The 25,487-nt window shown below is 36.2% G+C and overlaps 1 protein-coding gene and 1 long non-coding RNA gene across 11 annotated transcripts in view; one reads left to right on the top strand and one right to left on the bottom strand.

Moving 5' to 3' along the window:
* Nucleotides 1–25,487, bottom strand: part of Spidr (scaffold protein involved in DNA repair) — a 410,995-nt gene that overhangs the window by 159,115 nt on the left and 226,393 nt on the right. The window lies entirely within an intron of this gene.
* Nucleotides 1,018–23,123, top strand: LOC124082072 (uncharacterized). Of its 2 annotated transcripts, XR_009225320.1 has the most exons (4): nucleotides 1,018–4,220; nucleotides 5,204–5,850; nucleotides 12,552–12,681; nucleotides 21,234–23,123. It is a non-coding gene; the product is annotated as an uncharacterized LOC124082072 (long non-coding RNA). The 2 variants fall into 2 exon arrangements; XR_006848252.2 differs by having other exon boundaries at nucleotides 1,029–5,850; nucleotides 21,234–23,114.

Raw genomic sequence — 25,487 nt, 5'->3', positions numbered from 1 at the left:
TGGGAGTGTAGCTCAGTAGTATAGTGCTTGCCTACTAGCATGCATAAATCTCTGAGTTCAAACTCCAGCACAGCAAACAAACAAACAAACAAACAACAAAAAAAGGAGTCTAGGAATGGTAAAGCAATGATGATAACATTGCCTCCGGTCAGCTGTTTTCTACCGTATGTCTTCACTTCTCTGAGTACCTGGGCTTTAGGTCTGAATGAATTTTTTTTTTTTTTCCCCCAAAGAAGGACTTTTGTATGCAATGATAAATTCCAGAATTCACTTTCTTTAAAAATACTACCCATCCTCCAAAACAGTTTATTCCACATTTTCTCCAAGAAGCCTGCTCTCATGAATTAAGTTCAGACAGAAAAAACATAGCCGCTTTTGTTATTATCTGCACAGCATTCTCTGCCTTAACCTGCAATTAATTATGCATTTGTGTATTTAAAAATCTTCTAAAGGTAGAAGAAATATGTTTCCTATTTATTCATCTGCTCCATATCTTTTGACTAGATGACCTGTATAAATAGGCTCTGAACAAATATTTATTGAATGAAATGAATCATTTCTGCCAAGAACCACAGGTTAATTCTACCAAAAATATCACTTCTATAGTGTCACATTTACATTAAGGTATCTTTAATGGCTCAGAAAAGTCAAGTCTTTAATGCTGTATTTGTCTCCACAAGTGTTTTGTACAGTCTTCAGGGATGAAGCTTTATGTTTCCCAGTACCTAATGTTATATCCTCAATGTAGTGGGTAAGTGCTGGAACATAAATTAGAGTGTGATTTAAGAATTAAAAAAAAAAAAAAAGAATTAGTTTTGGTTTCATTTATTGAAAGAAAAGCATGATATAATTTTGATGAGGTAATGCTATACATCAAATGAGATAAAATGGCTGTCTTTGCAATGAGTTTTATTTACACACATGGTGAGTATAATGGAGTACTTTATGTCCTCCATAATTTTTTTATTTTGTGATAAGTTCTATATATTTCCCTTAAAAATCTCTCTATATGTGATGTCTTATACAGATATTACTTCTATATAATACTTATTTGATATTTTGTTCTGTTAGTTCAACTGAATGTAATAAAACTAAAATTGTGTCTGGTTTACAGAAATCCAATTACTCTCAAACTTTATTATTTATTTCATTTTGAAAGTACCTTCTCTTTCCTCCTAGCACCCAGATTTTCAACTATATGGATCCACATAGCTGTAGCCTTATGCTATCATGGTTCACAAATATAGTACTTTCTATAGGTCTATGCTGCTTGTGAGGAGTATCATATATATTAAATAAACAGTTTTCACTAATGAATACATCAATTTACATACCTGCTCAAGTTCATGAGAATTTGTTTCATGTCCTCATCAATATTTTTTTGTATCTGATGTTATTTTCTATTTCTCTAATTTGTTTCAATGTTGAGAGGTTTAGAATTTGAACATTTCTTCCACAAAAAGTGGTTATTAAAGTCTCTTACCTCATTTTTAAGAAAAAAATAAATAAAAAGCAGAATCATTTAAAAATACCTAACAGTGTTTCTAGGTAGAGAATTATGGATTTTTTTTTTTAATTGGAGAGATTCCAAGATAAAAAAGATACTCTTTTGTATCAGGTGACTATCACCTCTAGAGGTAAGCAGCTGGAGCTTACAATCCCTTCTATTAAACTCAGGAGTGCTCTACTGCTGAGTTACATGCCTAGCCCTTTAATTTTTTTCAGACAGCATCTCTATTTGCCAAGGTTGGCCTCAAATTGTGTTCCTCCTGCTTCAGTCTCTCAAGTTGTTGGGATAACAGGCAAGCAGCACCATGCCAAGTCCCATGGCTACCCATTCAAAATTGCATATTGGCCAAATGCAAGGAAGTACATTTGTATCTGTGACTAGATCTGGATAGTAAAGAAAATAAATTGTTTAAGGTTGAGAGGCAAAAAAGCTTCAAGCTTAAGGAAAAAACCCCAAATCTTATTCTAAATAACAGATTCTATTCCACAACTATTTTCTAGTATATTTTTTATATTATTTTTAGCCAAAGAGAAAAAAATATTTCCCCTTTGATATTGTATTCTCTTTTTCCTTTTTAAACCTTTAATACTAAAATCCTTAATAATTTATGGGACAACAATGTGAAGAAATATTATATATGTAATAAAATAGTACAAAAATACTAAATAAATCATGCACAAAATGTTTAATAAAACATCATGTAAAAATGCATGATGTAGCTGGGTACAATGGTGCACACCTGTAATCCCAGTGTCCCAGGAGGCTGAGGAAGGAGGATAGTAAGTTTGAGGCCAGCTTAGGCAATTTAGTCAGGCCCTGTCTCAAAATAAAAAATAAAAAGGAGGGGGCATGTAGCTCAGTGGTAGAATATCCCTGGGTTCAACCTCCAGTACTTTTTTTTGTTAAACAACAAACAAACAAACAAAAACAAAAACAAAAACACAAACCAAAACAATGGATCATGAAAAATAGCAAGGGTAATTTAATTGCAACAATTAGAAAAATAAGGATACAAATGAGTACAAACTAAAGAAAATATGAAAAAAATATCAAAATAGTTGTATATGTTGGTTCTAGAGGTTGAGTATCTCTTATCCAACATGTTTTGGATCAGAAATGTTTCTAAATTTGTATTTTTTATAATTTTGGACTATTTGCACATACATAATGACCTATCTTGGAGATGAGTCCCAAGTATGAATTAAAAAAACTCTGATGTTTTATATATACTTTGTACACATAGCTTGAGGTAATTTTATACACTATTTTTAGTGTATCTACATTAGGTCAGTTGTGAATTGTCTACTTGCTGTGGTGTTCAGAAAGTTTCAGATTTGGGGGATTTCAGATTAGGGATTCTCAATTTGTATTAAAATGGTGGGATAATTAGGTATGTTTCATCTATGACATATAATAGTCATCAGAAATAAAATCCTTTATAATTATACTTAAGTTTATTGAAAATGTTTCCAAATATCTAGAATGTCACAACAAAGATTTTAATTTTCACTTTCAAAAAGTAAACAACAGGGCTGGGGCTGTAGCTCAATAGTAGAACACCTGCCTCGCACGTTTGAAGCACTGGGTTCAATCCTCAGCACCACATAAAAATAAATAAAGAAAGATATTGGGCCCATATAAAACTAAACAAAAAAAATTTTAAAAAGTAAACAAAAATAAAAACAGCATTTCCTTCATCATTCTTTCCCTTATATACATTTATCGGTATGTTATTTATACATAATACTGGGATTTGTTGTTACATTCTCCTACATGTACAAAATATAACAATATAATTTGGTCAGTTTTGTTCCCAAGCACCTCCCCCACCCCCTGCCCATTTTACCCCTTACAGAAACTAAGTTCTTAGGTGTCCTCAGACTTAAAAACAGAAATCACCACCTCTCCTACCCATCATCTGTAATACAGGTAATATTAATTTCAACATCCATAAAAGTCATTTAAAATTAGGTGTTGTTTTAAATAGATAGTATATTATGACATCAAAAAGATGGTTACAAATACAACTCAGAAGAATGGGGAAATCTACCCTCTTTTTTAAAAAATAATTTTTAGTTGTTGATAGATCTTTCTTTTATTTATTTATATGTGGTGCTGAGAATCGAACCCTGTGCCTCACACATACCAGGCAAGTGCAGTACCACTGAACTACAACCCCAGCCTGAAATCTACCCTCTTAATGCCAAATGCAAAGAGAAGAAAATTATGCTAAGGGATAGACTTGTAACTAGGTAAATTATCTACTGCGATGTGATCACTTCAAGATTTATATAAAAGAAGAACAGAGGACAAGAATTAACTTTTTTGTTGTTGTTATAAAAGTAATAAATGACCATTATATAAAACCTGGAAAAATCAGAAGCAGAAAGGAGAAAACAATCATTAGGCAGAAAGCAGTGAACAATGGTGTGATCTTTCTACCTCTTTCTTTGAATACTGCACAGTTGTAATCACATTTCACAAATAAATTTCAGCATCCCCCTCCTCAATGTTATTATGTAACTTTTTCTGTAGTACTGAGGATTGAGTATAGGGGCATTCTACCACTGAGCTACATACCTAGCCCTTTATTATTATTATTATTTTAAATTTTGAGGCATTATTTTGCTATTTTGCTTCCTAAGTAGCCTCAGTTGGCCTTGAACTTGTGATCCTCCTTCCTCAGCTTCCTGAGTCACTGGTATTACAGGTAAGTGCTGCCATAACTAGCTCATCAGACTTTCTTTATGTCATCATATGATAAATATAATGAATCAATTATCGTTTATAAGGTTTCTACACTAACCCACAGAAACCCTTACAAATGCAACGGGCAGAAGGACAGCTACTGGGAGAGATGGCATGAAAGACCCATGGAAAGAGAGGGTTATTAAGAATCTTCTGGAGGGAAATAGAGTGAGGAACCCAAAGGAGAAGTAGGGAAGAGGGAGGAAAAAGGGAAACAGAGACAGTAGTAGGGCAGGGGATGGAAGGAAAGCAACATGTGAGGGTCAAGAGAGTAGTAAGGGAAAGGGTAGGGTGAGGACTGTGGCCAGGCTGTTAAGGAACCAGGTCAGTAATGGCAAAGATGTGAAGGAAGCAAACAGTATGCAAATTGGAAAAAGCCAACGGAAAAATTAGTTGATTAGAAGTTTACTACTGGGCAGCCAATCTCAGCAGAGAAGTGTAAACTAAAGTTGAATACAATTAAAGGGGGTGAGAACAGAATGTAAACCCCTCACATGGAGAGAGGCTGCTTCTTCAAGTAGTTTAGCAAGGTGAGTCTGGAGGCACAGTTAACTGTGTAACCTGAGTCTGATTTCAACATATGCACTATGGAGCTATCATTAAAATAACAGCGAAGACTACTGAGTTACTTTTCCATGCCAGGCACATTGCTTAGGCATGTTGCTGCTATAGCTCAATAAAGCATCATGGCTACCCTACAAAGTAGGTGCTATTATTATTATTAAAAGCTTAAAATTGAAGAAACTGAGGTTGAAATATTAGTTTACTAAGATGATAAGCCCAGGAATAGAGAAGCTGGGTTTGAGCTAACACCTGGAAAGCGTATTCTTAGGTCACAAAAAAACTGACTTGTTTTTTGGTACAGCAAAGAGCCCCAAAGGGACAATTTAAAGGGAAATGCTCATTTTTTTGGAGGAAAATACTAATTCTTTTTCTCTTTTTCAGTCCTGGAGATGGAATGCAGATAATCATGCAGTCATGCTTGAAAGTGCTCTACCACTGAATTACACGCTAGTTCTTTTTTATTTTGAGACAAGGTCTCACAAAGTTGCCCAGGGTAGCCTTGGACTTGTGATCTTCCTGCCTGAGCCTCCCAAGTAGCAAGGATTCCAGGTGTGTATCACCACACTTGGCTGATATTAATTCTCGAAGTGGTAGAATGTAGGAGTCACTGCAGACTTAAGAATGGCTATGTTACCTTAAGATACAAATAAAGGGAGGATGGGACAATAGTAAGAAAAAAAGGAAGTATTTTCTGATTTTGAAAGTCATGAATGGCTAATATAGATAACTCAGAAAAGTAGAAAGAAAAAAGTCATCATCAGGCAGATGGCCATAAAGAACATGTATTTCTCCTGTAACATGCAAAAGCGATTGCACTGGGCTTCATGGAATTTTGTACTTGAACAAACTCAGGAGATTTGGGCAAACTGCCAATACAGTCCAAACTTCTTAGCAGAAACTAGAATGTTTTTCAGGGAACTGAGTATCCTGAGGGAATGGCTAGATGTAAAAGGACAACTGAAATTTGGAGGAGAGGAAAAAAAGAGTGTGCTTGGTTGCTCGACTTCCAAAGAACAAGGATGGAACTGGTAAGTGATTCCCTTTGGGTATCCAGAAAAGAGGTTGGGCCCAAGAATCTGAAAAGCTAATGGAGAGAAATACTATGCATGAAGAGGGATAGTTGGAAAGGATAGTCAAGACTATAAAATATCCCATAAGGTGAAAGAACAGTAATTCCTATCAGAAGTTGGGCAAATGTCAAGCTGCACATTGACATTTGCACTCATAATCTAGGATAGTTAACATTAAGGAAAATTATGAAATGTTCTTTAGTTCTGTCAATAAGAACAACCATTTTTGATAAGCTCATCTGCTGTTTCATCAGAATTGTCTGGTCAACATAAGCAAGGAAATTTTACCACCTTAAGAATATCTGTGTCTATTTTTCCCAAAGGTAACAAGCTTTTTGCATCAACCAGATAACATTATATAAATGTTATTCCTTATCAGCAGGTGTTTGTTCATAGGTTACTTAAAAGTAAGAGTAACAATCAAAGTTCCTGCTTATAAAGTCAACCTGATCTGAAAGAGAAAATGGATTCAGGTCATGGAAGACACAAGACCATACCAAAAGGAATCTTTCATTCACGAGTTATTTTACTTCATTTTCATCAAAATAGGAAGCAAGAGAACAAGATCCCAGGAACACAGCACCATGTACTGCTATCCCTTCTTTTCATATTTAAACCTACTCCAAAAGTATTGGGAGCTCTTGGGTCAAACCATACCTCAGTCTCTTTTGTCTACTCAATAATTATTACTGTATTAAAAAAAAAACTGGAAAAGAAAGAAAAGACAGTTATCAGTACCATTTCTCTTTAGACAAATATATAATTATTTCTTTACGCTATCATAGACATATTACAGAAAGGGAAGTGGGGCATTAGTGACCAGGTGACTGGTTCACAAGGACCCTGGAGCTGACAAAAGAGAATGGGCTTGCATTCTTCAACTTGGTCAAGTGGACTCTGCAAAGCTCTTACTTCCAATGGAATATACATATGCACGGTAGACAGTGACAGGGCACAATTGCTTTTAAAAAATATAATACACAGCTAAAACTAAAGTCAACACACTGGAATATACTTATAGGTAGTTAAATGCAACACTGCAACAAATTTGTTCAGTACTAAATTGCTATTATTCCCCAAACTGCAAAGTTACTTCCCCCCCCCCTTTGCACACTCAAATTTCTTATGTTTTCCTTTTGTGATACACAGCTAATTGTTTAAAGGAATACTCCAAGAGGAACTAGTGACAAATTAGAAAAATAAGAGCAAACACTCCTTAAAGACTAAAACAAACCACATCACCAACAACTACAAAGGTTATTAAAAATCTAGATAACAGTCTTGCTGCACGAGATATATCACTGCATGTTTCACTGGCTTGCTACAGATAATTTGGAATTCAGACTTTTTCTTATGTTTAAAAAATGGTAAAGTTTACTATTTATCTAGAATTGGATTTGTAGAAATAATCATCATGCACAAATTCTGAGTGTAACCTTAAATTGCCCACTAACTACTGAAAGGCATTTAATCGTCACATTGAAGGATTTTCCTCATTGGGGAAAATAATTTCTATTCAACTGGAGCTACACTCAAGATATACTCTTCATTTTTTATATTTTTTTGCATCATAATTATAAATAATAGTGGGATTCGCTGGTACATATTTGTACATGCATTCAATAGAACAATACAGTTAGTCAGTTTCATTGCCCTATACTTTTCCCTTCCTCTAATTCTATTGGTGTTCCTTCTATTTTCATGAGATATTTTCCCACATTTTCTTTTTTTTTCTCTCTAGCTTCCACCCATGAGAAAAAACATATAACTCTTGACTTTCTGAGTTTGACTTATTTCACTTTAACATAATGCTCCTCAAATTGCACCCATTTTCCTACAAATGACATGATTTCATTCTTCTTTATGGTTGAATAAAACCCCATTGTGTATGTAAGCCATGTTTTTATTTTTTAAATATATTTTTTTATTTGTAGATAGACACAATATCTTTATTTATTTTTATGTGGTGCTGGGGATCGAACCCAGTGCCTCACACTTGCAAGGCAAGCGCTCTGTCACTGAGCTACAGCCCCAACCACATTTTCTTTATGGTTTGGCTATTGTGAATTGTGCTGCTATAAACATGAATATGCATATTGCTATAGTATGCTGACTTTAATTCTTTAAGATAAATAATGAGAAATGATATAGCTGGGTCATATAGTGCTTCTATTCCTTATATTTTGAGAAACCTCCATACTGATTTCCATAGTGGCTGTACTAATTTATAATCCCACCCAAGTATATAAGGGTTCCTTTTCCCCACATCCTTTCCAGCACTTATTATCATTTGTATTCTTGATAGCTGCCATTCTAACTGATTGAAATCTCAGTGTAGATATGATTTGCATTTCCCTGACTGCTAAAGATATTAAACATTTTTTGTTGGCCATTTGTATTTCTTCTCCTGAGAAGTCTCTGTTTAGTTCATTTGCCCATTTATTGACTGAGTTATCTGGATTTTCGGTGTTAAGTGCTTTATACATTCTGGATATTAATCTCCTGTTTTAAGAATAGCTAGCAAAAGGCATACACCTGTAATCCCAGCAGCTCAGGAGGTTGAGACAGGAGGATCAAGAGTGCAAAGCCAGCTTCAGCAAAAGAAAGGCACTAAGCAACTCAGTGAGACCCTGTCTCTAAATAAAAACACAAAATAGGGCTGGGGGATGTGGCTTAGTAGTCAAGTGCCCCTGAGTTCAATTCCCAGTATCCCACTTGCCCCCCAAAAAGGAGCTAGCAAAGATTTTCTCTTATTCTGTAGGTTCTCTCTTCATGCTTTTATTTCCTTTGTTGTACAAAGGCTTTTTAATTGGATGCCATCCATTTATTAATTCTTGTGATCATTTCCTGGGCTTTTTTTGCATCCTACTGAGGGAGTTGTTTCCTGCGCCTATATGTTGGGGTGTTTTCTTCTAGCAGTTGTAAACTTTCTGGTCTAATTCCCAGGTCTTTGATCCATTTTAAGTGAACTATCATGCAGGGTGAGAGATAGGGATCTAGTTTCATTCTTCTACACATAGATTATCTGGTTTTCCCAGCATCATTTGTTTAAAAGGCTCTTTTCTCCAACTTAAGGACACAGTCTTTATGTGGTATAAAAATTTGTATCAGGGCTGGGTTGTGGCTCAGTGGTAGAGCACTCGCCTACGTGTGAGGCCCTGGGTTTGATCCTCAGCACCACATAAAAAAGTAAATAAAATAAAGGTATTGTGTCCAACTACAACTTAAAAAAAACTAAAAAAAAAATGTATCAAAGTTAAAGATTTCTGCTTTAAAGAATATTAGAATTACAATATAAAAATGCACCCAGCATAGCTCTTTTCAACATTAGCATCAAAGTACAGAAGTGACTTCTTTAAATCAATTAAGGAACTGACAAGTTTTTTGCATATCTCCAAAGACACCAAAGGCATATCAGTTTGGAAATGAGATGAATCTACCTATACAAGCTGAGCCACATCATGGATACTGGGTTCTGTCTTTACAATTTAATTCGGTAACAATGATGCAGCTTAGCATGCTTTTAGAAATGAGAAATATATACAGCAAACATTACATAATCAGTTCCTGGATTTATGTCCGATTTAGGAAATAACTAAGCATGTACAGATTAGAACTGCCATCACAGTTCATAATCTCCCAGCACTTTGTCAATTAGTTTAAGTTTTTGTACCCTGGATTCAGAGGATATTTTTGCTAGTGGTAATTTGTTCCAGGAAGCTGTGATTTTCTGTATCTGCCTGTCAATTCAATTTTGGGGGCAGTGGTTTGTCCTCTGACCTCAATTCTCTGATGGAGCTAGGAAGTATTTATTCTTAATATGCTCAGCTTTTTTTTCTTGTTGGGAAGAGAGGAGTGATGACTTCCAAGTTCTGTAAATGCCAGATTCGTAACTAGAAATCAGAATTCCTGTTCTTGATTGCTTCATTTTGACTTCTTTAAAAACTGTCTTGTTAAAGTTCCTGAATGTTTAGGATCTACCATCTCTTCCATGGTTAGCTTTAGAAATATTTTTAATCTGTTTCTTCAATTTTGTATATTTGGTTCCTCTGTGTACCAGGCAGTTAAACGTACCATTTTCATAAAACACCCAAGAACAAACTTGATTTTTTTCCTTTGTGTTCATTGTCTGCCACTTTATGTTATTAGTGTAGTTTTACAGGATTCTAGTCAAAAAAGGGAAAAAGACTCCCTGTGACTAAAATCCATGTCTTAAATTTTTGATTTTATTCTTAGCCTTTAGCAGAGTAATAGCAAGGGAGCAGGACTCAACTTCTTGTTAATAGTAAACTCAAAATTTACTGATATTTATTAAATATCCATATTTATTTAAATTATATAAAACTAAATCTGAAGAAAAATTAATGTGGCTCTAATCCAATAGGACAAACCAGAATTAAATAACTGCATGAGATCAGCAAGAGATGCATATGCTGCGATGTCAGCCAGTGCCATGGGTGATCCCAAGTCTCTTGCAACATTTCAACATTTGTTATTTCAGTACTATATGGCACTACTTCAGTGGGAGGAAGTGGATCCTAGGAACAGCTCAGAACTGACCATTCCTCCTTTCTGTCCCTCTCCCAAATTCAGAGGCTCTAAGTTTAGTTCCAGGGAATGACTCCCAGTGTATTGCTCCTAATGGCATGCAGACTGATGACATTGTTTGCTTCTAGATTCATTCACATTTAGTGAAATCACAATTTCTTCAAATCCACACTCTTGTCAAGTTCTGCCAGATATCTTAATAGAGCTGCTGGAGTTACACTATAGGCTTCATCATATTTTCTATGACTCTAGGGAGAATGGGTGAGCCCCCAGATCTTCCCCATATATCCAGTGAACTGTGTCCATGATATGATGTTCCCTTCAGGGTAACTCAGTGAGCAGTCAGGTCCACCAGTGAGCAGTATCACTCACGTCCCTCCCTGTGACCTGTTTTTACAGAAGTTCTTTCTTCATACACAACATTTTGGAGAGAGGGAAGAATAGAAAATCTTATATATTTTCATCTATGTTAGTTAATAAAACAGAAGTAGGTTATTCAGTTGATGAGGGTAAGGCTAGAACTATACAAGAGAGCCTGTCTTTTCTTCTTTTTTTTCCTCAGACTGTCTCTTATTCTGGTAAATGGAATATCAGGATTCTCCACAGAGTTATGTGATGACATGGCAGCCAGCAGCTGCCCTCTGGCACAGTATGTAAATGAACCCAATCACCCCTTGGGTTTTCCCCTCTCCTTTCCCTCTTTATGGAGAACACAGAATCATAGGGAGTAACTAGCTTAAGTTTGCTCTGTACTTTAACAGTAGGCAGGAAGCCAAACTGCAAATACAATGACTGGATTCAGTTTTACAAGCAAACACTGGAACTGAGTTCACCCTAGTCCGGGAAGAATGCCTCCGATCAGAACTAGCAGGAAATCCAATTCAAACAGGGTGTGTCATCCACAATTCACAGTGTGGCCTTTATTTACACTTTTCATGAAGTTCTTTGGAAATTAGACTTTCCTTTTGAAAAGGTCCCCACAAAAGACTAAATTTTGCTCAAGTGATATTAGAATTACTTTTGCAGGAAATGTGTGAATTCCTATAAGCAGCTCTCTTTGTAGAGATTGTTGTTAGCTCTGCTCTTTCTCCTTTGGTTACTGATTGTTAAGGTCTTAGAAGGTAGCAATAATTACCTCTCCCACTTCATTTCCCTTCCAACCTCTGAGCTTTCTGACATCATGTGCTTTCAACTCCCCTCTTGCCTCTGGGTCATTTGAATAATTAGTATGAAAATGCTTTGATATCCTGAGAGAATTAGGACACACATACTTTGGCCTAAGCACCTCTTGAACTGTGCTAGGAGGTTTCCATGACTGTTGTGCCTCTAGCTGGCCAAACTGTCACATGGCCTCGAGGAAGAACATAAACAACAAACACTGAGGGCCCAAAGGCATATAGTTCCACAAGGTCTAGTCAGGAGAGGTCAGGACCTTCACCTGCCATCTATGGCTGGCATTACCAAAATGGTGCTATGATTACAAAAGTGCAGAGGGATTATGGTCAGGCCCATGAAACAGTGAGACAAACGCCAGTTAGAAACATCTTAATCTCGATATATATGAGGGGAGAGTATAGAAAAAATGATGAAGTACAGGCTTCCTAAACTGAAAGGTTTACGTTATGACAAAAGGGAGAATATTTCTAATCTACACAATATTAATATGAATTTATAATATTTAACATAATCTAGCTTTAGGTATAGAATTGCCAGATTTACCAAATAAAATACAAGATTCCCAGTTAAATGTAAATTCAGAATAAACAATGTATGATTTTTTGTAGTATATGCCTCATAGTTTATCTGAAATTCATATTTACCTGGTAATATGATTCAGGTATCAATTCAAATAAATTCATTCCTAAAATAACTTTTGGTTCTGGGAGTTTGAAATTGTGATTTGAACGAATACCGTGCACCTGTGCCTGACACTTCAGGATATTCAGCTTCACAGTGTCCATTAATGGGGTCTGTAGATAATGCTGCCTTATTTTCTCCCAATACAAGAAAAGAGAGGGGCTCTTCACAACCAGTGCTCAAAAACTAAAATTTTATCACCAGAGAAACTAGGTTTTATATAATGGTACATATCACATTTCTGTTTTTTCTAGCACTTTTTGTGAAGACTGAGGCCTGATCATGCTGATTTAGTATTAAAAGAAAAATCTGAGAGGCACCCATAGGCTGCATAACACTATGTAACAAAGAGAAGAGTGAAGACTGTGGATACAACAAGACTTGGTGAGCTATACCACCAAACAGTATGGACACAGACTAACACTGAAGATAGTGAGGAAAAAAAGATGGTTACTGCATCAGTTAACCTGTAGACAACTTGTCCCCAGCTGGACTGTGGGATTTGTAAAATGCTCAAGTTTTAAGTTATACCTTTTTATCCTCTGGATCAGTTGCCCTTTCTCTCCAAAGCACACACAGTCTTCAAACCTCCCTGAACACGTAAAAATATCTTTCTCTCAAGCTGGGTCCACACTGATCCATATTTAGCCAGGACTGACCTTTGTGAGCACAATTCCCACTAGAGACTCGCTTTGTGCTATGCCTCAGTCTTCTCAATTTGGATAGAGTCAAAACTCCATGGGTTTTAGGTAAAAACACACAAGAGCAGTATTAAAGTTCAAATTCCACACACACACACAAATCTTGCTTAAAAATTTAAATCTTTATTTTAAAATGTTGCTTGCAAAACAATGCAGCAGAAACATCATCAGATATTTGTAGATATCACAAACAATGCATAATAAAGAGATTTCTCAGAAAGAGACTATACCACCTGAAGGGGGAAAAAAAAATCTGTCCAAAACCAAGAGCACTCAATTAAATAAAACACTTTTTAGGATTAAATAATGATTAAAAATAAGAAGATAGGTTTTAAAACCACATTTAAAAAATTCAGCTAAATGAGCAAAGCTACAGAGTATTGAGCATACAAAACATAGTAATATTTTGTGATTTTTTTAAAAAATATGAATGTATTTGTACTGCAATCAACCTCTGCTGCAGGGAAGTCAGGGAATTATTAGTCTAGGGTCACTTGAATAGCTAGGACATGAAAACTTCCTCTTTCCCTTTAGTTCATAGGCCCTTTGCATTTCTAGGCTGACTCTGACCAAGCCTTCAGCAGGCCCTTCCTGCTGCTGACAACTAAATGGAGAAAATAAATAAAACTTGGGGATAGGAAATATGTAAGGAAAAACACATGTGGGCAAATACAGTCACATATTACAGATGCTGCACAAACCAGAGAATCAAAGCACATGCTCCATGGAAAAGCTAGTGGGAACAGGATGATACTTTGCACCTACAATTCTTTTTCTCTTGCCCATGACTTCCTACAAACTAGAAACATCCTTCATTAACATAAAATGCTTCCCTATCTTGCTGATTAGATTTCCATCTACAAAAACTAACTGGAATGCTTCTCAAGGCAAAATGGATCTCCTCCATTAGAACAGACAACCACAACAACATCTGGGTATTGTTTTTGGTATCCTTCTCATAGGTTCTGTGTTTTCTTCATTTAGAGACACACATGGTCCATAATATCCAAGACAGAGATTTCTGGTTTTAATTATTTGTGCTTAAGAAAAGAATGAATGTGAAACATGGTTATTGCCAGTTTATTAGTCAAAGCCCCTCCAATTAAATCTCTATGATAAAACTAACATTATCCTCAAATTTTCCTTGGAGAAAGCCCCTTAGAAAGAAATCATGCTTCCAAGACATAAATGGATTCTATCCAGTCTGCTTCAGCTCTGACATTTCACACTCAGGAATCTCCCCATTGTCACATGACTTGGATCCAATATCCATTCTTAAAATGCTACATGTATCTTTCTTATTTTACTTCTGAGCGAGGCCATGTATATACTTATATAGAAGCTGTATGGTGTAGTAAGACATTTTGGCAATTTTGACAGCCATGTCCTGGGAAAATTCTTTTTATTTTATTTTTCCCCTGATGAAAAGTAACTAATTATTTATTTAGTTTTGCTCACCTACATTCCATTAATATTAAAGGCAGAATTAGTTGTAACTGTCTTGGGAAAATTCTTTGAGCCCCATCCAGTTTGTTCAAATTTTCACAGGGTCATCAACAACTCAAGAAAACTTGGCATTCCTAGTTTACAGTATGCTAAACACTAGAGCAAGTCTAAGACAAAAATGGCCTTTCTTCTGAAGTCATGTCCAGTGTCATATAACTCTGTGGTCATAAAACTCAGTTTTGTATAACTCAGTGTGAACTGGTGGGAAATTTAGGAAACCATCTGCAAATTTACAATAATGCCTCCTTTACATGTATGTTAAGAATGAAAAGAAATAGCCCTAAACCAGCCATTAGAGAACACAGTTATAGAGGTTATTCAAACAATTTAAAATAGAACTCCTATGTGATCTAGCAATGCTGCCACTGGATTTAAACCCAAATAAAGTGAAATCAGTTTGTCAAAGAGATATCTGTACTCTCCTGTTCATTGCAGTATTTGATTCACAGTTGCCAAGAAATGCAAAGTACCTAAGTGTCCATCACATAATGAACAGAAACCAGGCATGGTGGTGCATGTCTGCAGTCCCAAAATCTTGGGAGGCTGAAGCAGGACGATCACAAGTTCAAAGCCAGCCTCAGCATCTTAGGGAGATCCTGTCTCAAAATGAAAAATAAAAAAGGCTGGAGATGTGGCTCAGTGGTTAAGTGCCCTTGGGTTCAACTGGAAGGAAGGAAGGAAGGATGGAGGGAGGGAGGGAGAGAGAGGGAAGGAAGGAAGGGTAGAAGGAAGGAAGGAAAATGAACGGATTAAAGAAAATGTGGTACATACACATGACAGAATACTATTCAGCAATAAAAAGAATGAAATCCAATCATTTGCAGCAATATAGATAGAATTAGAGAGTATTAGGTTAAGTGAAGTAAGCCAGGCACATAAAGATAAGTACTGCATGATCTCATTCATGGCATCTAAAAAAGTTAATCTCCTAGATGTTGAGAATAGAATGGTGGTTACCAGGGACCGAGGAGAGTAGGGGCAGGGAGGAATGGGAAAAGGATGATCCATGGATGCTAAGTTATACATAGGAACAAGAAGTTCTGATGTATTACTATACAGTATGGTGACTATAGATAAAAAATAAAGTTCTGTGTATTTCAGAAAGTTAGAAGAAAGGGTTTTGAAAGTCTTCACCATGAAGAAATGATGAATGTTTGAGGAGATAAGTATGTTTAACTTGATTTACACATCTGCAGTGTATACACGTATGGAACATTACATGGTACCCTATTAAAATGTACAATTTTAGTGTTTTTTATGTATCAATTAAAAAAAATAAAAATTAAATAATTAAAGAAGAATTAGCCCCCACAAAGCATTAAATATGTATAGCTTCTTTTTTAAAGAAGTAAGATAGGAATTTTCATGCCAACATTGTATTGGGCTGCCAAAGGTCAGATTGGGTGGGGTGGGAATTGGCTAAGGGACTAAGAGAGAAAATTCAAGATTTTTAAGCTAAATGTTAAAAAGAACAAACAAAATAGTCTTTAGTCAGATTTCTTGGAGCTTTCCTGATACAAGCATAAAATGCAACAATTCAAGTTTTGTTTAACTTATATCAAGGAAACATTCAGAATGTATACCAATTTCAGTAAGAAGCAAAATGATGAACAGAACAGGTTCCTGCCATCTGTGGGGCTCACAAATGCCAAATTATTAATGAGCCAGGGGATCATTACAAGCTAGTTGATCAATATATGAATGTGAAATAATACTTATTAAAAAATGTCTCCCCACATTAAAAGAGGCATATTGCTAAAATTCCTTTTTAGAATTTTTCAGAAAAATTGAGAAACAGAAATAACTAACCAGGAACCAAGTAATAGATACTCCCTATTCAAAGTTCTTGCAACAAGAGTATTTTATTTATAGTAAGTTCAGATTATAAAATCCTTAGTAGCTAACCCTCCTTTTTCCCATATGACTCAGGATAAATTTGTGTTATATTTATTGGTGCAAAAATCTGATATAATGGCAAGAGGGAGTATTTTAAAATCTGTTAGATTCTGTGCTTATGGACTAATTCAGTTATTTTTTATGTGCCTTGTTTGTAATTTTTTTAAAGATCATGTACCCAATCAAGCTGACTTACTTGTAAGTTATTCATACAGATAAGATGCCAGGGTATTAAATTAGGGTGAGGCTTATTTCTTACAATTGTGAATGCAAATGCATATTTGTAATCTTGCATATTTTGTCAGTTTCCTTTCAGAATGATAAAAGTGCCCCCCTGCCCAAACTTTGCTATATAGCTTATAAGAATGTATAGCCAGGTCAGAGAACAGCCAATTCTGTCATATTCTTCTTCTTAAAAAAAAAAAAATTTTTTTTAGTTGTAGATGGACACAATACCTTTATTTGTTTATTTTTATGTGGTGCTGGGGATTGAACCTAGCCTCACGAATGCTAGGCAAGCGCTCTACCATTGACCCCCTTTCGTATTCTTGATCATGCATTTCCAGTTACTAAAATAATTCCAACCTATAGTTCTTTGATGGAATCTTAAAGCTTAGATGTCAAAGGTTTTATGAACTATTCACATCTCTTCACCTTGCTAACACAGACTTAAAAAATAACATAAGATGTGATAATAAAATGCACTATCATCTCAGTTCCAGTGAGTGACTGTCATTGACTGTATGCTTCCTACCACATCAGGCACAGTATCTGAATACACAATGAAACCATCAGAACATCTTGTCTGAATAGACAGAAAAATATCATAAAACATGAAAAATATTTTTTCAAAAAAGGAAATGTTAAACATTTGTACTCTGCTACTAAAGATAATTTGGAGATGTCTAAGAAAAAAATGATTACTAACAAGAGAATGTCCAGTCAACCAGATGGAACACTAGGTTCTATAGTTGAATTGCTATTATAAGTTCCTGAATCTAGCAAGGAGAATGCTATAAGAACTTCATCTAAACTTGTAGTAGGCCTGCATGTCCAGGCTGGGATAAAACTGGAACTAACAAAGCTGCTGGCTACCTGTCAGACCCAAGTACCCATGAAGCGCTACTGATAACTTTTCCATGTAGAGTCTATCTCTGAATATTCATTGAATAGTCTATAATTATTTAAAATGTTTTTAATTCCTTAAAAGAACAAAGTAAAAGCTCACACTATAGAAAATTTAGCTAAAAAGAGAAGAATGAAAAAGAATAGCTATCAACATAAGAAACAGAACATATAGGGAAGAAACAAGATTGTATGATGCATAAGAATATATTTTATGATAAAGGAAACATTTAAGAAAAGCCTACTGCCCTCTATGCACTGAGAGCAGCCCCTACAGGGGCCTGTGGTCATGGATATACACATTCCAGTAAGCAATGGGTATGTGTGGGAAAGGGAGGGCTAATATCAAAGTAGAGAAATACTGATGAGGAACTCTGCATTTTGTTGCTGATTTTCATTTTGTAGGTAACAGTGACTAAATTTTTTACTGGGGTATTTCAGAATTTAAAAGTGTGTCCTGACTGGATATGGTGGTGCATGCTTGTAATCTCAGGGACTTGGGAGGCTGATGTAGGAGGATCACAGGTTTGAGGCCAGTCTTAATAACTTATGTGAGGTCCTAGACAACTTAGCAAGACCCTGTCTCAAAATGCCCCTGGGTGTGCAATCTTCTCTTGAAAAAAAAAAAAAAAGTGTATCATGTGTGCAACATCAAGATTTATTAAATGAAATACCACTTCATGTTGATGTATTACAATAACAATTATTAAAAACATGAAAAATAACAAGTGTTTGTGAGAATTTAGAGAAACTTAAACTCTCTTACATCGCTGGTGGAAATGTAAGCTGTAACTACGCTGCTGGGGATATAGTTCAGTAGGAGAGCACTTGCCTACCATATACAAGTCCATGGATTTGATACCCAGCAATACAGATGTTTTTTTTTTTGTGTGTGTGTGTGTATGTGGTGAGGAGGTAAAGATATGGCTTCTATGAAAAACAATATGGTTGTTCTTTAAGAAGTTCAACAGAATCACCATTTAATCTAGCAATTCCACTCCCATATATACATACATACATATAACTGAAAGCCGGGACTAAATAGCTACTTGTACACCTATGTACATAGCAACATTATTCACAATAGCCAGAGTTGGAAATAAATCAAATGCTAATCTAATTTTTCACCTTTTAGCAGAGGAAACTGGTAGATATAAAAGTTAAGTGACAAGCTTATTGTCAAGGAGCAAATGAGAATTGAAGCTTACAGCTACTGGGTGTCAAATATGCAGGTTAAGCTTCTATAACACTGTGTGCTACCCCTCTCCCTATGGGGCCTCTGTTCAAATAACATGTGCTCTTCTTTTTACCAATATTTTAAGAAACAATTTTTAAAAGAGTGTTCTATGATTCTGTTATTCCTTGTGGTTAACACATAACCATTAAAGTTTTTCAGCAGTCTATGAGAAAGATAGACCTCAGAAACAGAAGGATGTGATGACTTCTTTGAAAGTAGTCATCACTGCCAGTGAAACTGGCATGCTGTTTTGGGTGTCTCAAAGCATGATATGAATATAATTTACAGTATGCTGTTTATATTTCCAATTTTTCCTTTTAAGAAGTTTATATCTGTCACATATATGTTTTCCTTATCTCACTCACTAGATTGTGTTTTTATTTTGTGTCTCTCAAACTACTTTCAGTTGGCAGCTTAGAATCACCTCAAAAGAAACCACTCCCCCTAACTTCAGCATAGATTTGAGCACACCCTCCTTAAATTTTGGGTCAAGCAACTCTATGTGTATTTTTGTACTCACATCCCTCCCTGCCAACAGTGAACAAGGAGCACACCATCCCTTTCTTTGCATCCTCAGCACTGGTACAAAAAATTATTTAGTAGTGTTTGTGGAGCTGATGAATATGCTGAATGACAAAGAAATCTTAATCAGTAGTTAGGTTCAGACAATTGAACAAATAAATATAAAACATACAGGACAGAGCCAGGTAACAAATCTCTGTTCCACCCCCCTCAATTCTGGCCAGCTAATATATAAAGTTTTTAGTAAACTGTTATTCAATTCAGAGACTTCTTCTTTTTTTAATTCTTTTTTTAATATTTATTTTTTAGTTGGACACAATATCTTTATTTATTTTTATGTGGTGTTGCTGATCGAACCCAGGGCCTCGCACATGCTAGGCGAGCGCTCTACTGCTGAGCCACAACCCCAGCCCAAAGACTTCTAATAATAAACATAAAAGTTGCAATACCAGGAGTTTTTTCTGGACCAACCCCTACATGTAAGGGTTAATGTGACTGACATATTCTAGATCCCACTGTTAGTCAATACTGTAGCCTAAAGAGCCATGTGGTTCACCTGTGGGGCAAGTGGCAAAAGACAACAGTTAGTGACTCCAGAAAAAAACAACCTGTTTTCCAAATTCTAATAATAGACTATAGAAAAATACACTTAGACACACACCTAACCTAAGAACTTTTAGTCATCTTAAAGGTATTAGCAAGGATCCCATCCCCAAGCAACAGTCACTCCTTCCTCTAAAAAAGAAAAAAGAACATTATATTCACATATTTTGCTTGCTTCAGCCAAGAGCTCAAAAAACCCCTTCAATCCCTACTTTTGCTGGATTAGTCCACTGTATACTATGAGTCAGCACTTCTCCACATTTCTGGAAATTCCTTACCAGCAACATGATCTAAAACAGGAAGCCAGCTTTCCATTTTAATGTACAACAGGAAGTATTCAAATAGATTTCACCTAAACTGGAGAACTCTTGTTAGTATAACTGCTGTTATATCAAAACAAATGAGAAACTAATGAAAGGCACTGATTTTAAAGATTATTTTATTTTAAAATGTAGATACACGATCAGGATTAGCTAAATCAGTATAATGAATTTGAACAAAGGTACATCAGTGGGTAGGAGAAAAATACAAGTTTACCTTTCCATTTATCTGTTGCACACATTATATAGCTCTGGCACCCTCAGATATGTTTGTTATATTAAGAATTTGGTAAGTTTTGTTTTGAATATCTGGTTTGAACAGTAATATAATGGGAAGTAATAACATTGGAAATGCAAATATTTGAGGAAAAAACAGTAACAAAGGCTAAAATAGAACTTGCCTCTTTTCAAAGAATGGCTTGAATTTATTTGAATAGCACAAAATACTATTCCCCCCCCCACCCCCCGTACTAGGGATTAAATGCAAGACCTCTAATACTGAGCTACTCCATAGCCCTTTGTAATTTTATTTTAAAATTATTTATTTATTTTTGAGATAGGGTCTTGCTAAGTTGCCAAGGCTGGCATCCAACTTGCTATCTCCTGCCTCAGCATCTGAGTAGCTGTCATGGGCATGTAACACAGCAATTGGCAAAAAATACCCTAATGGATCACAGAGATTTTTTGCTCCAGAAGTTGACTTTTCAGAAGTTTAACAAACCTTAAAACAGTCTCTAGATTAACTATAGGGTCACTCATCAGGGTTCCTGCTTTTATATTTAGAAAGCTGCTTTCACAGTTAAAATTTCCCTACTTCTTAAAGAGAGTTTCAAGATTTAAGTTCAGTGAAAAGCCAAACAGCTCAGCTATTACAGTCATTAATAAATGTATTTAGCGTTTGTGCAGCATCAAAATGTAAGACATCTGGTTCTAATTTCAATTTTGGCCGAGAATAAAAGTACCTCCCCCACAATACTTTGATTATAAACTGTTCTTTTCCTCCTCTTTTTTTTTCTTCTTTGGAAGCTGTTGTCCTTCATTCTTGCTGGAAGCCACCTGACCACTGCCAGGAAGAGGAATGCAAAACATTCCCAGGAGTGGCCCTGACGTCAGGGCCACATTCCACCTCTCCACAGTCAGGGCTGTCGGGAAGCTCTGGCCTCCAGCAAAACCCCTAGAAGAGATAGCAGCTGGGCCTGCACTAAATCATACTAAGAACTCCTTCATATTGTACTTTAAAAATGGACAGTATCTTGTGAATGCAGTGGGAAGGTGGTGGGTGGACGGATGGAGGGAAGACAAGAGAGAAAGCCAGAGAGGGAGAAAGAATAGGAACAAAAAGAGCTGGCTTTCTAAGAGACATTACTGTTAATCTTCACAACTATTTTTTGTTTGTTTGTTTTTGTGGGTGGAAAAAAGGGAAAAATAAGTAAGTAGCAATCTTCAGATGTCCATTTATCTTAGGCATCAGAGTGTAGACTGATTGAGATGAACAACAGAAGAGTTTGGGCTTCAATCACCAGGCCTTCCTCTAGTAAACCACCTAGAAGCCCTGTCTCCAAACCCTTCTTGGGAGGAAGACAAAAATCCCATTCAGGGATGCTTTAGAAACACTAAGAAAGCAGTTGGTTCATTTTTAATAATGAGACATACTGAACATAGAAAATTGCACATATGGTTGGCATATAACATTTTGTCAAGATTGTGATTTATATTTCTTAGATTAATAATGAAACTATTAAGAATCTTGTTCTAACTATATCACAAGGTTATAAGATATTAAAGTACTCAGATGTTATTTGACTTCTCTGTTTGGTGGGTGTTGTAACATGTTACTAGGTAAAGATACCTGAAGTATATAACTGGAAATTTCATCACAGTTGTCAAAATATGCACCTGTAAATGGCATTCTCCTAGGCCCTAAAGGTAACCGAGTTTCTACCTTCTGCATAGAACAAATATCAAAAGGCCTAGATGCCAAATCATTCTGAAAAAATACAGACTTAGGGATATTTATAATGTCTCCTGCATACCCACCTCCTAGCTGTACCCCGTGTGGTCACAGACAGGAAAGTCAGCATTGCAGATGCTGCCTCAGGGCTTCCTGACTTTCATGAGGGTCAGGAACAGTTGAGGCTACAGAGTAAGTATCTGGAGGCAAATAATGCATGATGAACATAATAAGCAAGAGGACCAAAGTAATGGTTTAAGTTATAGGGATATTTGGTGATAGACAGTTAATGAGGGGGTTCCTAGAACCAGAATAGCTGAGAAGCATGGGAAACTCTGGTCTGAGCTGTCAGTCAAGTGACAGAGGCCTGATGTGATCCAGCATGACTGTACCAACAGTCCCTCTTCTTGGCCTAGCTGAGTCAGTTGGAGGTCTACAGACTCTAACTAAAGGAGAGAGGTTGGGTCCTTTAAGGAAAGAGTATTCAATAATCTCGTCATGTAACTTAAAATTGCCATTCTGCCCTTTCCCAATGGATATACAGCTACTTTGGAGGAGAAATGGAAATAACCAAAGCTCTCAGGATTTGTTAGATGTTGTACCTGAATTGATGCTAATCCTCAAGGGATACCTGGGCATCCTGTCGGTTAAGTGGAAGGCTTCATGAGTGTCAAACACAAATGGAGTCTATCTTATGATTACCTGTCTAGAACCTGAGTTTACACATGGAATACATACTCACAAATAGACAGAATTTCCACATTTGTGCCTGGACTCATGTACAGTAGTCCTCCCTCAACTGTGGGGATATATTTCAAAACTTCTAGTATTGAACCCTATCTGGCTTTTCCTATATTTAAATAACCATGAGAAAGTTTAATTTATAAATTAGGCACAGTAAGAGATTAATAATAATGACTAATAAAAGTTTATGCTGTAATAAAAATTATGTGAATGTGATTTCTCTCTCTTTCTCTCAGTATCTTATTGTATTGCAGATCTCAGCAACCTCAATTTTTGGTTTTCTTTTCATAAGTCAAGAATTTTCATCATAGCTTCTCTTTTTACATCCAAATTGACAGCACTACAACTCTGGCACTTTGAGGCCATTACTAAGTAGAATAAGGGTTATGTGAATAAAAACACTACACTACCACAGTTGAACTGATAACTGAAAAGGCTAAGTGACTAATGGGCAGGTAGTGTATAATTGTGGATATGCTGAATAAAGGTGATGCTTCCTGGCTTCAGGTAGAATTACACTAGATTTCATCACGGTATTCAGAATTATATACAATTTAAAACTTATGAAGTCTTGCTGGGCACAGTGATGCACACCTATAATCCCAGAGGCTCAGGAGGCTGAGGCAGGAGGATCGCAAGTTCAAAGCAGAACTCAACAACTGTGGGACACTATGATCAACTCAGGAGACCCTGTCTCAAAATAAGAAATAAAAAAGGATTGGGGAATGTGCCTCAGTGTTTAAGTGCCCCCTGGGTTAACTCCCTGGTATCAAACAAACAAACAAACAAACAAAAACAACCCAAAACAAAACAAAATTTTCCCCCACTTCCCAACTTACAAAGTGTTTATTTCTGGAATTTTTCACATAATATTTTTGGACTGCAGTTGACTTAAGGTATCTATAATTGTGGAAAGCAAAACTTTGAGTAATGGGGGACTACTGTGATATGGATTATTATGAATAGATGAACTGAAGAGAGAAGCTTTGAACTTCTCTGCCAAATGACAATGCTGCTTCTTTTGCAGTAAGCACAAAGATTAATGCCATCATGGAGATTTGAAAGGTATGAGTGACACCTATAACATTTCTTTTTTAAAAAAAATTTTAATTGATTAAAAAAAAATGACAGCTGAATGCATTGCAATTCTTCTTATACAGCACAGTTTTTTTTTTTTTTTTTTTTTAGTCTCTGGTTATATATAAAGTATGTTGACACCAATTCTTGTCTTCATACATGTATTTTGGATAATGATGTCCATCACATTCCACCGTCCTTGCTAATAACTCCCTGCCTCCTCCCTTTCCCTCCCACCCCTCTGCCCTATCTAGAGTTTTTGTGTGTTAGGTCTATGCAAAAAATGTTAAGGTCTTTGAGAATGACAGTGGTTTACCACAAACTTAATCAGTATGCATCTCCAATAGCAACTGCTGATCCAGATGTGGTTTCCACCAGAGCAAATCAACACATCTCTTTATCTGGTGTGCAGCTATTGATTTGACAAACAATGTGTTTTTTCCTATTCTAATAAGCAGACAGAGCAGAAAGCTACTTGTTTTCACCTAGCAGGGCAGCAGGATACTTTTAGCTAATTCCAGACTTGTGCCTTCACCCAGTCCACAGGAACATTAATCATTTTATTGCCTCAGAGGACAAGATGACATCATGCTAATTGATTTGTTAGCAGAAACTAATAGGTACCTAAAGATATCCTGGTAAGATAAGTATGTGCCAGAGGGTAGAACATAAATACTGTAAAAATTCAGAAGCCTGCTCTCTGAGTAAAATTTCTATTGGTGCAATGAACTAGATGCATCTTCCAAAGTGAAAAATGTACTTTGCATCAATTCTACCAAAAAAGAAAAACCAAAAAAAAAAGGAAAAAAAGATGCCTACTGGATTTTGGAGGCAACACATGCCACCTTTAATGCACTGCCCTAACATATTAGTGACACATAAAACTACCAACATTAAGTAAAGCTGAGAAAAAGCTCTCCCTATGGGCCAGGGCAGACTGCAAGCAACTCTCTCCTCAGTCTTGTGACCAATGGGAATATTCATAGCTGAATAGGATACATGGAGACAAATTAGAAAAGTGGAAAGTCCCAAGGTTTGGGGGCCAAGTCATACTCTATTCAGCAAGTTTTCCTTTTAATAAATAAATCTGGCTTGATGCTGGGTCCTAGTGGGGACCAAACACCTGGCCATATGTATAACTCTGAAACTTTGAGCAAAGCATACTATCTAACCACGGGACTCATGAACTGGGTATTATCTGATTCACCTGACTACAAAGATGAATATGCCCAGGAACAGTGTCCTCAAGTGAAAGTTGTGTAAGTAGCATATTTGAGTGTAAGAAGCTTAAATTCTTAATATACTTACTACATCTGCTGTCCTTCACTCAACCCACATTTAGAATCACATGAGAAAGTCTGTATGACCAGTTGTCTGAGGAGAAAAGGGGTACAGATGGACTGATATAATAGGGTAGTAGCTGGAGATAGACGGTTACAGCTTTACAACTCCCCCAGACGAAGCCCTGACAGATGAGCTTCATGTGGCACATCTTAGGTCCAGTTTGC

Source organism: Marmota monax, unplaced genomic scaffold (genome assembly GCF_021218885.2).
Source record: "Marmota monax isolate L192 unplaced genomic scaffold, Marmota_monax_Labrador192_F-V1.1 WCK01_AAM20220418_F8-fsc00044, whole genome shotgun sequence".
NCBI lineage: Eukaryota > Metazoa > Chordata > Mammalia > Rodentia > Sciuridae > Marmota > Marmota monax.
Note: the sequence above shows the minus strand (reverse complement) of the source record. Positions and strands in the feature narration are given on the sequence as shown.